The 11247-nt window shown below is 52.0% G+C and overlaps 1 pseudogene across 1 annotated transcript; it reads right to left on the minus strand.

Moving 5' to 3' along the window:
- Nucleotides 1-4135: 4135 nt before the first annotated feature.
- Nucleotides 4136-5116, minus strand: LOC310923380 (olfactory receptor 14J1-like; annotated as a pseudogene). Its single transcript has one exon. The product of its transcript is annotated as an olfactory receptor 14J1-like (transcript).
- Nucleotides 5117-11247: the final 6131 nt, after the last annotated feature.

Here is an 11247-nt window from a genome sequence, read left to right on the forward strand (position 1 = left end):
GAAAGACCCTCCCTAAGCCAGGAAGGTTGCTGGAGATCCAGCCGGGGCTCTGAGCTGGTCCATGAGCAGCTTCATGATGGGGAGAAGCCCCACAAGTGCTTGGAGTGTGGGAAGAGCTTCAGCCGGAGACCCGACCTGACCAGCCACCAGAGGATCCACACTGGGGAGAGGCGCTACGAGTGTCCCCAGTGTGGGAAGAGGTTTAAGATCAGCTCCCGTCTCCTCAGGCACGAGCGGATTCACACAGAAGAGAGGCCCTTCCGCTGCCCCGACTGCAGGAAGGGCTTCAAGCACAACTCCACCCTCGTCACCCACTGGCGCATCCACACTGGGGAGAGGCCCCACGAGTGTGGGGAATGTGGGATGAGCTTCAGTGACAGATCCAGCCTGATCTCCCACCGGAGGATCCACACCAGGGAACGGCCCTACCAGTGTGAGAAATGTGGGAAGAGCTTCAGCCACCGCTCCACCTTGATCTGCCACCAAAACATCCACACTGAGGAAAGGCCATACAAGTGTGGGGAATGTGAGAAGGGCTTTATCCAAAGGTCCAAACTGATCATTCACCAAATGAGCCACACTGGGGAGAGGCCCTATGAGTGTTCCGAGTGTGGGAAGGGGTTTCAGACCAGCTCAGATCTCCTCCTGCACCAGCAGATTCACAGAGAGGAGAGGCCCTTCCGCTGCCCCGACTGCAGGAAGGGCTTCAAGCACAACTCCACCCTCATCACCCACCAGCGCATCCACACTGGGGAGAGGCCCCACGAGTGTCCCCAGTGTGGAAAGAGCTTCACCAGGAGCTCTCACTTGACCAGACACCAACGGAGGCACCGGTGAGGGAAGCCCGGAGAGTGTCCTGACTCTTGGAAGAGCATAATTTGAGTCTCCAACCTCAACCCCTATCAGAGGACTCAACATTTTGCAGAACCCTGGTGACCCACATTTACCATGATCCATGCTGGGAGGAAACCTGTCCCTTTCCCTGCCCCTGGCAATGATATTAGGTGGGATTGAAGAACGTCAGGATCTGGCCATGGCCCTGTCATTCTCTTTGATCCCATATCAGGTCATTGTTGGGGTCAGAAAAGGGACTCTCTCCCTCTCTCTCCCAAGGAGAAGGGTGTCCTTCCCATGCAGGATAAAATATGTTGCTGGGTGTGACAGTTGATAATTGGTTGTAATTTCCCTGTATATAGTTTGTCTTATCCCTTCTGTTATCACTGTTGTTTCTGTTCCTGTTTGTTGCTTATCTTGTTTCAGTTCCCAGTAAATTGTTCTTATCCCAGCCTGGGCTCTTTGCCTTTTGTACTTTCAGTGGGAGGCTGGAGGGCAGCCAGGGGCGGCACAGTTTTAGCGGGAGCAGGAAATTGGGCAATCCCATTCCTAAAGCCCGGCCCGGGGAAACCGAGCATCACAGCTGGTGCCAGCCCTGGCTGCCCTGGCAACAGCCTTGGGAGCGGGTCCCTGGCTGGGGGCTGTGGGAACCTCTTCCCTCTGGGGCCCAGGGACAGGATTGCAGGGAATGGCTGGAGCTGACTCGGGGCAGCTTTGGCTTGGATCTCAGGAAAAGGTTTTTCCCCCAGAGGCTGCTGGGCCACTGAACAGGCTCCCAGGGAAGGCTCACAGCTCCAGGGCTCTCTGAGCTCCAGGAGTCTTTGGACAGCGCTGCCAGGCCCAGGCTGGGATTGTTGGGCTGTCCTGTGCAGGGCCAGCAGTTGCACTCCAGGATCCTGATGGCTCCCTCCCAACTCAGCCCATTCTGGGATCCCTTCTGGCATCCCCTGGCCCTGGCAATGGGACTGCAAATGGTTGCCATGGCAAGGGACTCTGGCCCCAGGCCTGAGCTGGGATGCTCAAGAGCCCTGTGGGCAGAGGCAGTCCCAGCCATGCCATGGGCACATCCCAGGGCACCTTGGGCTGCAAAGGCACCCATCTGCCACAGGCACTCACGGGGGCTCCACGGTGACACCCCAGGAGTGCCCAGGCTGCCAAAGAGCCGGGATGTCCCAGACACTCCCAGGGCTTCCTGTCCTGGGCACAGTGGGAGCTTCAGGCAAAAGCTTCATTTCTTCATTGGGGAAACTCCTGCCGAGTCATGAATGGGAGAATCATACTTAACCCTACATAAAATGCTTTAATGAATATTTGCTCTTCCCACAAGTCACTTGTGATGAAAATGCAAGCAAATCCCAAACAGTAATAAACTGACAATACAACAATTATGGTGGCAATTCCAAGTTTCATCCCACAGGAAGGTAAGCATCAATTAACTGCACCAGACCTGGGGGAAATCAAAGCACAGCCTTGTCAGGACTTGCCTTATCCTGATCTGACCCGTGGTGCATTTGGTGCTGAGCCCTGGAACCTCAGGCCTGAGAGGAGATTGCACAAACCTTTCCAGGAGGCAAAGTCAGAGGAAAAGCCCAAAGTGTCTGGAAGGATTAATGGGTCCCACTGAGATCCATCCTCAACACAGGCTCCTTATGGACTCCTTAAAGGAGAGAATTGGAGGCCAGAATTGCACAAAAGCCTCTCAGAGACTCAGTGTGGGAAGGAAAATCCAAAGTATCTTTAAACATCTTGAGTATCTCAAAGCATTAAATAGCCCCACTGAATGTCCATACAAAGCTCCCAAATGACTCATTAAAGCAGATAATTGGGGCTATGATTGCGCAAACCTGTCAAAGACTCAGTGGCAAAAGGAAGTACCTAAATTACCCTGAGTACTTTGAAACATTAGTGAGCCCCAGTGAGTGTTTTTACTGGCTAAGAATCTCAAGGGACTCATTAAAGCAGATAATTGGAGGCCAATTATTGCACACAGGCCTCAGACTCAATGTCAAAAAGTAGTTCCTTAATAAACTTTTTGTACCCTGAAGTGCTAATGAGCCCCACTGAGTGTTGTTACTAAAAATCCCAAAGGACTTGTTAAATTAGATAAATGGGGCCAGGATACACAAACCTCTCACAGAGCCAGTTAAACGGAAACGCCAAGTACCTTATAATACCTGAAGTATCTCAAAGCATTAATGAGCCCCACTGAGTGTTGTTATTGACAAAGCCTCTCAAGGGACTCATTAAAGCAGATAATTGGAGGCCAGGATTGCACAAACCTCTCAGAGATTCCAAGGCAAAAGCAAAACCCAAAGTCCTTTGAAGAACCTGCAGTCCCTGGGAGCATTAAGGAGCCCCCCAGGGCCATTCCTGACCAAGGCTCCCCAGGGACTCCTTCCAGCAGATCCTTGAGGCCACTGGGATGGGAGGGGGATGCTGAGGGCAGGACAAGGGGCTGACAGTGCCCAGCCTTGCTGGGGCTGTGCCAAGAGGCCCCAGGGCCTCAGGACAAGGTGTCTGCTCACAGCCCTTGGTGGCACAGAGGCTGCTGTGCCCCAGGGCACCAGGACTTGGCTTCTCTTTGTCCCCCCCTGTCATCACTGCCTGCAGTTCTCTGCTCTGCCTGGGGCCTGGGGACACTTTCTCTTTTGTGCCCCTCAGTGGGACCCATTAAAACTTCAAGAAACTTCAGAGTTGGATTCTGACTTGGAGTTCTTGAGAGGTTTCATCATCTCCCTGGCAGAGATTGATGTTCAGGGCCTCAGCACAAGCCCCAAGAGGGTCACTGAAGTCCTTGTGCTGTGTCTGTGCTGCTGAGCGGGGCCGGGCTCCTGGCACAGAGGCAGCTCCTGGCAAGGGCAGCGCTGCAGAGAGACAGCTCTGCCCAGGAGCAGCTCCTGTGCACAGCCCAGCAGGGCTGGGGCACTGCCAGGGCATCTCAGGGACACGAGCAGGGCACAGGCAGAGCTCACAGGGGCTCAGCACTGACAGGGGCTGTGTGCTGTCCCAGAGGGGGCTGTGTAACAGCAGCACCTCTGGGGCTGTGTCACAGAGCCCCAGAGCAGCTGGGATGTCACAAAGGGGCTGTGTGACAGCACAGAGTGGGTTGTGTGAGGTCACAGATTGGGCTATGACATCACAGAGTTTGTTGTGTGAGGCCATTGAGCGGCTACAGCATCACAGAGGGGGGTGTGTGACATTGCAGAGCAAGATGTGACATCATGCTGTGGCTTTATGACATCGTAGAGAGGGCTGTGAGATCATAGAGTGTGCTGTGACATTACAGGGTGGCTGTGTGACATCACTGAGTGAGCTGTGTGACATCACTGAATGGGTTGTGACATCAGAGAGCTCGCTGTGACTTCATAGAAGGTGAGTATGTGACATCAGAGAGTGGGATGTGACATCACAAAGTAGTAACTCTAGAAAAAAAAAAAGGAAAGGTTCCAATGAAAAAAATGACAAATAGGTAAAAAAGTCTGAGATTGCAACGAGTTACATTCTAAAGGTTCTGGAGCAGGAAAGAGGGAGTTTATTGCTTCTGTAAAGATCCAGGCATAATTTTCCTCAGGGCATCCTTGATCCCCTGGTACCTCAGGCTGTAGATGAGGGGGTTCAGGGCTAGAGGCACCACCGAGTAAAGAACTGACAGGGCCAGATCCAGGGATGGGGAGGAAATGGAGGAAGGCTTCAGGTGAGCCAACAGTGCAGTGGTGACGAAAAGGGAGACCACGGTCAGGTGAGGGAGGCAGGTGGAAAAGGCTTTGTGCCGTCCCTGCTCAGAGGGGATCCTCAGCACAGCCCTGAAGATCTGCACATAGGAGAAAACAATGAACGCAAAACACTCAAATGATAAACAGGAACTAAGATCAATGACCCCAGTTCCCTGAGATAGGATTTGGAGCAGGAGAGCTTGAGGATGTGTGGAATTTCACAGAAGAATCCCACAGAACAGGGGCAGGGAAAATGTATTGTCTGTGTGCAGGAGAGCATTGAGAAAGGCACTGGCCCAGGCAGCTGCTGCCATGTGGGCACAAGCTCTGCTGCCCAGGAGGGTCCCGTAGTGCAGGAGTTTGCAGATGGACACGTAGCGGTCGTAGCACATGATGGTCAGCAGGAAATACTCTGCTGAGATGAAGAACATAAAGAAAAAGAGCTGAGCAGCACATCCTGTGTAGGAGATGGTGCTGGTGTCCCAGAGGGAATTGTGCATGGCTTTGGGGACAGTGGTGCAGATGGAGCCCAGGTCACTGAGGGCCAGGTGGAGCAGGAAGAAGAACATGGGGCTGTGCAGGGGGTGGCCTCAGGCTGCGGCACTAAAGACGAGGCCTTTGGCCAGGAGGGCAGCCAGGGAGATGCCCAGGAAGAGGCAGAAGTGCAGGAGCTGCAGCTGCCTCGTGTCTGCCAATGGCAGCAGGAGGAAGTGGCTGATGGAGCTGCTGTTGGACATTTGCTATGGCTGGCCCTGGAGACCTGTTCATGGGTAAAGGACAGTGACAATTCAAGAGAGGCTGCTTTGAGCCAAACCTGTGCCATTTCCTGTAGACTGTCCTGCTGGTGTTGGTGTTTTTGGTGCTGGCCCTGACTGCTGACAAAACAGCAACACATTCACTTCAGAGCTGGACTGGGTTGATGCACAAGATGGCGGATGGGGCTGAGGCAGACACACACAAGATGGCGGATGGGGCTGAGGCAGACACACACAAGATGGCGGATGGGGCTGAGGCAGTCACACACAAGATGGCGGATGGGGCTGAGGCAGACACACACAAGATGGCGGATGGGGCTGAGGCGGGGCCTCCCAGCACGGTCTGTGGCCCCTGCCAGCCCAGCTCCAGCCCCGGAGCCACGCGGGGCAGGGAGAGTCCTTCCCTTCAGCCCTTTGTTGAACAGGACATTAACAGACACCCGGGAAATGGGCACGGTGTGGCACATTTGCTCTGTGCACACAAACATAGACCAGCCAGTTTGGAATGTCAGCTGGCAGTATTTTGATGTCAAGGCAATTCAAATAGGTGAAAATAGGAAAAGTCTCTCGAGACTGAATATTAAAAAAAAAAAAAAAAACTTCTATATTTTTTTCCAAGAGGGCCAAAAGCATTTCCTGTGCAGATGGACTCTGTTTAGCATCAAGAAGCATCACAAGTGGTTTGGTCCAGGCAGGAGTCACAGTGACTGTGAGGGGATGAAAACGGAGATGGATCTGCTTGAGGCGGATGGTGCAGTGGCTGCTGACCCGCAATGTGTATCCCTCAGGGGACCTATTTCTTTAGAACACCATGAAGACTACAGAGAATTGAAATACAAACCAAAACTGCAGCAGGAAGCCCAGGGCACTTTAGGTTGTTCTCCATGAGACTCTCCAAGCTGAGCACGGCCATTCTGTTCAGCAGACGCACAGGCAGGGGCTTCTTGGAGCGCTGCTCTGGCACCCGTTCTTTGGAGTAGGGGATTGCAGGGGAAAACAAGAGAAGCCCATCCACTACTGAAGAGGAGCAGTCACTGACAGGAACCAGTGGGTTAAGAAATGTGAGGGGGAAAAAGGCAGAAATTGTGAGGTGACAAGTGTGAGAAATGGGAGTGGAAAAAGGAGAGGAGTGTGAGGGAAGAAAAGGGTAGGAAACCTGTGTGGGAAAGGGTGAGAGAACTGAGGGGAAAATGGTGAGAAATGTGAGTGAAAATAGGAGAGGAAGGTGAGAGAAGGAAAAGGCAGGAAATACAATGGGAAAATTCTAAGAAATGTGAGTGGGAGAGGGTGAGAAACAAAGGGGAAAAATGGAGGGAAATGTGAGGGGAAGAGAGTGAGAAACTTTACTGGCAAAGAGAGAGAAACAGGCAGGAAATGTGAGGGGAACATTGTGAGAATCCTGAGGGGAAAAGAGTGAGAAACCAGAGGGCAGAGAAAGGCAGAAAACATGAAGGGAATAAAAAGGGTGGGAAGTTTGATGGGAAAAGTGGCAGAAAATAGGAGTGAAAAAAGGGCACAAAATGTGAGAGAAAATTATAATGAACATGAGGGTGAAAGAATGATAAATGTGAGCAGAAAAGTGTGAGGAAGGTGAGAGGGAAGGTGTGAGAAACATGAGGGCAAAAGTGAGAAATATGTAGGGAAAACCTGAAGAAAAATGACTGATGGAAGGAGAGAAACATGAGGGAAGAAAAGGGCAGGATAAGTGAGGGGAAAATTGTTAGAAACGTGAGGGAAGAAAAAAGCAGGAAACAGTGGGGAGGTGGGGAAATGTGAGAGGTAAAGTGTGAGGAAAAGGAGCTGAAAAGGGTGGGGAAAATGAGTAAAACTTTGCAGGCAAACATGAGAGGAAAACTGTGAAACTCGAGAGGGGGAAGGGGTGGAAATGTGAGAGGGAAAAGAGCAGGAAATGTGAAGAAAGAAAAGGAGAGAAGGCAGTATTGGCATAAGAGCTGAAATAATTCCTAACACATTCCCCCATGCATTTGCCCATTGATTGCACAAGCCCAGGGCTCCTCTGTATGTCCGTCTCCACCTGTGCCTTGATTCCTGTTTGGAAGCAGTAGAAGGGGCAGGATGTGCCCAGCAGCAGGAGCTGCTCCAAGCTGGGAAGGTGCCAGGTGGTGCTGATTTCCAGACGCTTCTGTGTCCCAGGTGAGGCCAAGGCCAGGGGGAGAAAGGAGGCATGACTTTATTTCAGTGCTGGGTGCATGGGGAATCACTTTTCTAACACAGGTGCTCACTCAGAAATCTCACCTACTAATTTGTGACCATGGAAAGAAGACCTGCTCATTACTTTGCTGAAACTCACAGGCTAAACATTCCCTCAAATTAGTTGACATATTTAAATCACTACTCCGAAGTTACTGACAGGAGAGTAGGGCTCTCTTCAGGGTCTCTGGTGGTCATTTGGGGAACATCCCATTCCTCCAATTCTCCTCTGATGCTCAAGAGCCTCCTACAACCACTTTACTTCCCTTGAATGCATTCCAGCTTCCTTCTTAGGAGGACTACTCTATTCTCAAGGCTAAGGTAGCCACTTGCACACATCAGTCACTGTGCTGGGGGAATAGAGGGCTCAACACTGTCTGTTAATGCAAAGGGAATTCATGATTTGTTACAGTTCAACATTTTCTCAACACCTTCCTTCTCTGGGAATTGCTCACAAGAATTTCCTCAATTTACCATGAAAGTGTTTTTGCTTTCTGAAGCCACCTTGTGTCTTTTCTTCAGCAATTCAAAAAGAAAAGACCAATTGCCTCCTGAAACTCTTCTGCTCCCTTCCAAATCAGTTCACTGCTCAAGCACAAGGCACAGGCTCATCCCTGATTCCCTCAGTGAGATAGGAGGTAATATTTTGCTGCATCTGAGAGGGTATTAAAAAAAAAAGAAACAAAGTAGTTGGTCCTGGGTGTTGTTACTTAGGGTTTGTGTTTGTTCTGGTTAATTTGTTGGGTATTGCTGTGAGCTGGGAGAGGGGCCAGGTTGAAGACCAGACCAAAAGTGAAGTAGGATAAGAGGGAAGGGGACAGAAAAGGAGGCAGTGGGGAGAGAATATAAGTTCCCTAGTACCCAGCCAAAGGGAAAGGGACACAGTTCACCCTGGGCGGGGCAAGGCAATAAAAAGCAGCATTCTGTGTGAGTGTGTGTTGTGTGTATATTTGGCTCTTGGGAGAGCGAGATACACACCCAGCTCAGGTGAATCCTTACTAAGAAACAGTTCTCTTTTGCTTTGATGACTTTGTCCCCATTTAATTTCATCCAAGAGTTGGCTCCTTTCTAACACCTCTCTCCCAGCAGCTCAGGGCTGTGTTGCACAGCGCTTGCTGTGTGCCAGAGAGCACAAAGCAGGCTGGGCTGGTGCCCCTGAATATTTCTGCAGAGCACTCTGCATTTCACCCCTTTGCTCTGGCCCTGGAGTGCAGAGCTCCAGGAGTGCAGGCGCTTCCTGGCAGAGCTGTGTGAGGCCCTTTTGTGCTGCAGATGTGACCTGCCAAGCTGTCCCTGCCTCCCGCTGGCCTCGGTTCCCCCGGGAGGCAGAAGCGCCGTGCCTGAAGGACGCTGCCCTGTGCTGGAGCCTGCGGAGCAGCCCGGCTCCCTCGCTGTGCCCAGAGTGCTGCACACACTGCTCACCTTTGCCAGGAGTGCCAGGGCAGCCGGCACAAGAGTAGGAATCCTCAGGCAGGCCTGCAGCCCTGGGCTGTGCTGTGCCTTTCTCTCCTCCTGTGCAGACTGCGGGCGGCCAATGCCACCAGTCTGTGCTGTGCCCGGCACGGCTGCGCTTCCCCTCGGGAGCAGCCGGCTGCCAGCTGGGCTCTGAGAGCGCAGCATTCGCCCACGGCCACCAAGAGGCCCCCAGGGCCGGGCTGCTGCCTCTTGCAGCTCCAAGGGCCTCCTTCCAGCCTGCCCCTGCCCAGGCTCAGGCTGCTCCGGGCTCTGCCAGGGCTCTGCTGGGGCTCCAGCCTGGCCAAGGCGGGGCCTGCTCTCACCTGGCGCCCGCTGACAGCTCTGCACCAGCTCTGCGCCTTTCCCAGCAGCCTCCCTGACCTTGCTGCTTTCTCACTGGGGCAAAACTCTCCTCCAGACACAGAGACTGCACTTAGGGATACAAATCCAAGGGGCAGGAACTCAAATGCTCTCCAGTCAGAGCTCAAGGCCTGCAGATGCACCGGGTGTTTGGGCTGCCCCACTCGTCCTTTGGTTCTGCTTGCAAATGCCACTGCCCTTTCTGCCTCAAACACAAGTGCCACAGCTAGGTAAAACCCAGCCAGTGGGCCACATTCCAAAGGCACTGTGGTCTGGAGAGGATGACTGAAGAAGAGTCTTCACCACTTTCCAACTGCACCAAAGAAGCCCTCAATGTCATTTTCCACCTCTAAGTTCAGGAGGAAATGTTGAGCTTTCTCAGAGGCTCAGAAGGAGGGGAATCTTTGCAAGGAGTTGAGATTTCAGAAAATTTATTTGTTTACAATCAATGCTAATATCCTACGTTACTATCCTATGCAACAATCCAACACTTGAATCCTAACTAAAATTACTAACTACTGTCCTACACTAATCCTCTCTGGACTGGTGATGGAGCAAACAGTTCTAATGTCGGTGTCTCATCCTTCTCTGTGCCTTCCACTCCTTCACGGTCATGATTAGATGCACCAGGCTGGATGTCGGCTTAGCCAGAGTTACAAATGGATGCTGCACAAAGGAAAAAAAAAACAATAATAAGCCAGTACTTTCCAACCTTAGAGCCTGAAAGTCAGGGGAATATTTTTTAAATGAAAAGAGAATTGATTCAGAGTAGGTCTAAGGACCTACAGCGGGGCAAGAATAGCACAGCTTGCTGCAAGAGCTGCTAAGTGCCCCAGCCCTGGAAAGATTTCAGGTCTGAGCATCCTGATCTCTTTCAAGATGCCCCTGCTCACTGCAGGGCCCTTGGACCAGATGAGCTTTCCAGGTCCCTGCCAGCCCAGCCCAGTCTGGGACTCCTGGCTGTTTGCATTTGAACAGCACCAAGAGTGGAGGTGAGGAGGAGGGGGCTCATCTGCTGCCTTGCACTTGAGTGGAGGAGGAGCCCATCCCTGGGACACTGTTTCCCTGCAGCCCCTTGGCATTTTACCTGCAGCAGCTCCTGGGCAGACCAGCGCCGCGCCTCGTCTGTCTGCAGGCAGCAGCTCAGGAAGTCCCGCAGCAAAGGGGAGAGGAGCTTGGGCTGCTGCAGCTCTGGGGTCCCTTTGGTGGCTATCAGGAGCTGAGCCTGGAGAAAAAGGAAACACCAGTCTCTCAGCTGCTTCTTTCACCTCTGGAACTGCTCTCCCACATCCCATTGTTCAAGCTGCACTCTGCAGTGGCAGTTTCTGCCGTGGCACAGAGGCAGAGATGACTTTCCTGGACCAGCAAAAACCCAAAGCCCGATGCAGCCACAGCTTTTCCAACATGCAGCAGATCTTGCCTTGGCAGCTGATTTCATTGACTGACCTTGTTAGTGGAAACTACATCAGCAAAAGCCCCTTTGCTTCTCTGAGGATTCACCTGACCAGCTTGACAGGCTATTTGGAAGAGGGACTTTGCTCTACTAACTCACTCTACTATTTCCAAGGATTATTACATGCAAAGCATCTCTGCGGTGCTTGTTGGTCCCTAAAGCACAGCTGCCATCAAACAAAAGTCATCAAGCTTTTTGTTTGTTTCTTCTCTCCAAACCACTCTTTTAGAAACTTGGTTGGGTTTAAGTTTCTTCATTTCAGGAAAGGGAACAGCAGCTCTAAGATGGTTGTTTCCTGTTAGTAGGGCCATCTCTGTGGCCAAAAAAGCTGGAACGACTTCAAAGCAAAGCCAAATGTTGCCTGAGAAGGGAGATTGTTTGCGTGGGGTAAGGCTTGAGTTCCCCCAGTGATGGAACCAAAACTCCAGCAGATGCTGATGTGCTGCAGGGACATTTTCAGAAAGGG

This window comes from Zosterops lateralis (genome assembly GCF_965231275.1).
Source record: "Zosterops lateralis genome assembly, contig: HAP1_HAP1_SCAFFOLD_49, whole genome shotgun sequence".
In the NCBI taxonomy this organism is placed as follows: domain Eukaryota; kingdom Metazoa; phylum Chordata; class Aves; order Passeriformes; family Zosteropidae; genus Zosterops; species Zosterops lateralis.